This window comes from Pezoporus occidentalis, unplaced genomic scaffold, assembly GCF_034315485.1.
Source record: "Pezoporus occidentalis ecotype Australia unplaced genomic scaffold, CSIRO_AGI_Poc_V1 ctg3426, whole genome shotgun sequence".
NCBI classification, from domain to species: domain Eukaryota; kingdom Metazoa; phylum Chordata; class Aves; order Psittaciformes; family Psittacidae; genus Pezoporus; species Pezoporus occidentalis.
In genome coordinates this window covers 1-4,713 of record NW_026915404.1, presented here as the reverse complement: position 1 = coordinate 4,713, position 4,713 = coordinate 1, and the positions used below count along the sequence as shown (strand labels likewise).

General features: G+C 38.4%; 1 long non-coding RNA gene across 1 annotated transcript; it reads left to right on the top strand.

Moving 5' to 3' along the window:
• Nucleotides 1-467: 467 nt before the first annotated feature.
• LOC134169376 (uncharacterized) lies at nucleotides 468-3,009 on the top strand. Its single transcript, XR_009966867.1, has 3 exons — nucleotides 468-882; nucleotides 2,299-2,411; nucleotides 2,561-3,009. It is a non-coding gene; the product is annotated as an uncharacterized LOC134169376 (long non-coding RNA).
• The last annotated feature ends 1,704 nt before the right edge of the window (nucleotides 3,010-4,713 follow it).

Sequence of the window (4,713 nt, the reverse complement as noted above, 5' to 3'; positions counted from 1 at the left end):
CCTTTTATTAATTTCCATTTAAGTCTGGCTTGAGCTGTCTAGGACTGCATTTGTTGCAACAGTAGTGTGTGCTGCTGACTTAAGTAGTGCACTGCATCTTGTGGACTCTTCAGTCGTAAGTAGTGTAAATTTTCATAAATACCTTATAAGTTTGGTGCATGGCGGTTTGTTTTGTTTGTGGTGGTTTGAGTTTTTCTTCCTTCTTTGTTGAAGTGAGGAAATAAAAAAGCAACTTTGACTTCTTTCCTCGAAAAACAGCTATACTCTCATACTTCCATGTGAAATTTTGTTAACATAGAAGGAACATGGGAAAGAAGGAATGGATTTCTGAAAAAAAAACCTACAACTAACAAGGAATAGCTAATGAACTATTATGTAGTAGAACATTCATCTTGATTCCTTAGGATTCAGGTGGTTTTGCAGCACCTTTTCCACTTCTGTTAAAAAGCTAAAAAAAACTTTGATAATTGTGAGAGATGAATTGAGAGGCATTCTGTAGTGAAACCCTGGAAGGGGTATTTGAGGTGGGAAATCACATGCAACTTTCTAGGTGCAGGCACTTCAAAAGATCCAGCTTAATGGGGGAGAGTACTTTGAAACTAATTCAGAAGTTTCATATATAGTCAAGTAATTTAATTCCAATGTAAGCATAAAGGCTGTAATTGTGTCTTTCCTTTTATATTTCAATTTTTGCTCCAGGGTTTTGCTAGAATGGCATCAGAGATAGGGTGTGAGAAAAGTCAAGACTGGGGATCTGCTGGTTTTGGAGGTGTATTTAAGGTGGAGTGGATCCGAAAAGAAAGCATTCCTTTCCAGTTTGCACACCATTTGCTCAACCCTTGGAATGATAATAAGAAAGTACAAATAAGCAGGGATGGCCAGGTAATGTTCTCTTCTAAAGTCTTCCTTACTTGGTGTATTGTTTGTTAGCTTGTTTAGCCTTGACATTTATCTCAAAACACTGGAGAGCATAAGGTAAAAAAATTCACAGAAATTCTGGCAGAATAGCCTACAGCAAGTATGAAAAGAAAAGTTTTCCTCTTTGCCACAGAGCACAACTAAGAATCAAGCATTACTGTTCTTGACGGCTGTGCAGGATGCCCAGGGCAGACTAAATAAATTTTGCCAAAACGCTTGCCCAACCTGCTACTACAGTAGCAGTGACTCTCCTAACTCATGAACTCATAAGTTTTTGTAAATATATGAACTAATAAGGATTTTTTCCTCAAAATACAGTTTCTATAGGTTTTGCGTGTTCTATAAAATAGTGCTGCTTAGTCCTGTACTACCAACACTGGGGATTTAAAAACAGAGTGTCATATAGCAGTCTGCAGGTCTGCATTTGTAACAGAATAAATTGCAATGGATTATAAGCTAGTTTTATAGCATTTTTTCAGCAACATCTGTAACAAGGCAGTGGCTCATGATGTGTTTTAGCAATAGATTTGTTCTCTGAGGTAGTCCGTCACACGTGAGTAACTGTCCATCATTATAGCTTTGAATTTTCTGTAAAGCCTGAAAAGAATCTTGAGGTAGAATAAAACTTAGGACAGTTCTCCAGTGTGTTAAAGCTAAATGCAACTGCAAAAAGCTGAAAGAGAATTGGCACAAGAGTTCTCTGGCAGTTTCTGCATTCTCCCCAGACCACTTGCAAAATATCTTTAGAGATTCCAGAGCTAAACTTCCTAATCATCTTCTTGCTACTTCTCCAGAACCTCTTCAGTTGTAGGAATGAGGAAGGGAAGGTAGTATGTAATGGAGTTAACAGTGCTTCTGTTGAAAGTGGCTCTTAAGACCTAAAGAGTCTTAGTAATCTGAAAAACAGTTTGTTAATATGTATGATTCCCCCAGGAGCCATTGTATAGTGGCAGGAGACCTGCCTTTCCACATTCTATACCACACTTGATGGAATTAAACTTAAGAGGTAGGGAGAATAATGATCTCTAGTTAATAAGTGACATGTGGCAGGTACAAAGCATATGGTGCGTTGTATATGGTGGTGGTGTGTTCACTTGGAATTCTAGTCTTAAGAACTAACATCTTGCTGTGAATAATAAAATTCAAACAACCTGAATGCCAAGGTACCTTACAAAAGTTCTTGTCTTGTCTTTGAGCCCTAGTAAAAAAAACTTCTCCTATGCAGGAGTTCTAATCTATGTTTCGATAGCAAAATGAAGGAGCTCTTTCAGAAAGACTGAGAGCAATCACCAGGAACTTCATCTAACAGTTTTGTTATAGTCTCCATATGTTCAATAGTAGCAGTGCAGATAATTTCTGTAATTTCTTGCTTGTTTGTAGGAACTGGAGCCACAGGTTGGAGAGCAGTTGCTACAGCTTTGGGACAGTATTCCTTTGAATAGGAATAAAGGAAAAAACTCAACTGATTGAGCACGTCAAGTAATGTGATAGAGGTAGTTATTTTATGTATTACTTGCTGGTTTTATAATATATACAATGTACCATTGCAGTACTGTCTGTCCTTTGTAGTATGTGGGCAAATAGGTACACTTAGTACTAAATATTCTCTTTCTTTTGATTTTTTTTTTTTTTTTAATTTTAGCTGTCGTGGTTGAAACATCAGATATAACTACTAGAACCAGTAGCAAGCCTGCAGTATGAAGATGAGGAAGAAGGTGGCACAACAAGCTCCAGAAGTTGTTAGTCATGCTGTGAAGCTAGTAGAGGAAAAATAAGGGGAATTATGTTGGTTTCAGTATTTCCTTGTCTTAACAAATGTCCTGATGTTATTCACCAGCCTAGTTTTGACTGAATTAGTTTTTTTATAGTAGCATGCAATTGATATTTAAAAACACATTTAAATTCCAAACTGAGTTTGAAACAGTGGACCACATGGAAGTTGTCTGTGGGTTTAAAATAGCACAGCAGACAGTTTAAATATACAGTTTACATTTAAAGCTTTCTCAACACAATAAAATCTGTGAGAGAAACTAGTGTAATGTGAATTAATCAATCTTGCAGTTTGCTTAAAATAAATAAATTGAGAATACATGTCTCCAAATATATTGAAAGATTCTGTAAGTATTGGTTGAACTTCCATATGTGCAGTGTGGAGAAAGCAGGATATATTCATACAAGCAATTGGGTAGCAGGAGAATGTTAAATTTTAATTTAAATACATAAATAAAAGGAGCATGATACCTCTGAGAATGGATTGGTCTAGCAGTGTTTCCATTTTTAGGTAGTTTTCACCTTTTAAAGGTAGTCATACTTTGGCAAGCTGGAGAGCAGTCTTTTGGAGGCCTGCTGCCAAATGGTAGTCTTAATAGTTCACTAACTTGCAGTACAACTTTATTCATCTTTCAGCGTAGTCTTCATGCTTTACTTCTTCTTTCAATTTATTTCTTCTTTCACACTTCAGTAATTTTGAATTACTGACTTCTTAGTCATTAATATACTGTACTATGAGGCCATTATTAGCAGACTAATTCAGTCTGCTTGTCGTCAGCACTGTTTGTAGTTATTATTAGATTAAACCAAAAGCTTTTTCTGCTTCTGAGCCCACACTCTCACTTTTTAATGAGTGAAATACTCACTTATTAACCATATCTTCACACCAACAATATTCACACAGTTCAGAGTACCCCGCGCATTCGTTCTGCCATCCTGTATAGTGACTTCTATACATAAACAGTCAGTTTTGCCTTTGCAAGACTAGCTGGGTCCTTGTAAGGTGCGTATTGTCTAACGCAGGCTATACAATACTTCCAATCTCCCACCCTCAAAGGAATGTTGGGTTGTATTGACTTGCACAGGATTCCCAGACCCCATGCACACTAAGGACAGAGCTGGCACAGAGGGGTGTAATGTTTTGCTAAAAAGTCCAGACCATGCTTCTGCAGCTTGGTGGTAAAAAAGGACAGTCCAGGCGAGGAATATGCATTCCCCATGCTTGTTGGCCAGTCCTGGTCACTTGTCTGGAGAACAGGTCATACTCTGCTGCCTACCTGACAGCCATGCTCATGTAAGTCTTTGCAAGCCCAGATATTAGGTCTAGCCCAGTCTTGGTGAATTACTTGACTTGCTGTTTTAGGACCCGCATAATTGTACTGCCGAGCTGTATGTTTGCCTGTACTGTTACTTAGACATAAACTGTTTATCCCTGAAGCTGTTGGTCTGGTGTCTGTTACAACATAGTAAACCTGTAAGTTGTCAGAGTTATAGTTAAGCCCTTACTCTCTGATGTAAGAGGAGAGATATGGTACATGCTGACCCTATAGTGAGTGCCTTAAGTGGTTATTTTAGGACCTTGCCCAGCCTGCAGGGTCAGATTCTACTTTGAGAGTAAGCCAGAGAGACAGAAACATAAAGGGAGCATTACCCTGCTTGTACCTATGAGTTCATTTCCTTATTGATACTGAGCAGCATTTGAAAGCAGCTCAGGTTGGCTACCTGTAAAAAGAACTGGACAACTTCTGACAGGACACTAGGGCTGCACTAAAGGAGAAAACTGTCATGTGCCCGTGTTAAAATCTGTTGGGCTAATGTGGAGAAACTAGAGCAATGTGTGTTCCCCCACATAGCAGTGTTTGCCTGGGAAATACTTGGGCATCATCTGGAACCTGTGGAAAAGGGAATTTCTTTATATAGAGACCCAGAAGACTGGGTTGATACTTGGTCTGATTCAGATTCGGACAATTCTGTCTCAGAGTCCTCCACTCCTAAAGTCTGAATAATCTGATTGGTTGTTAGAGC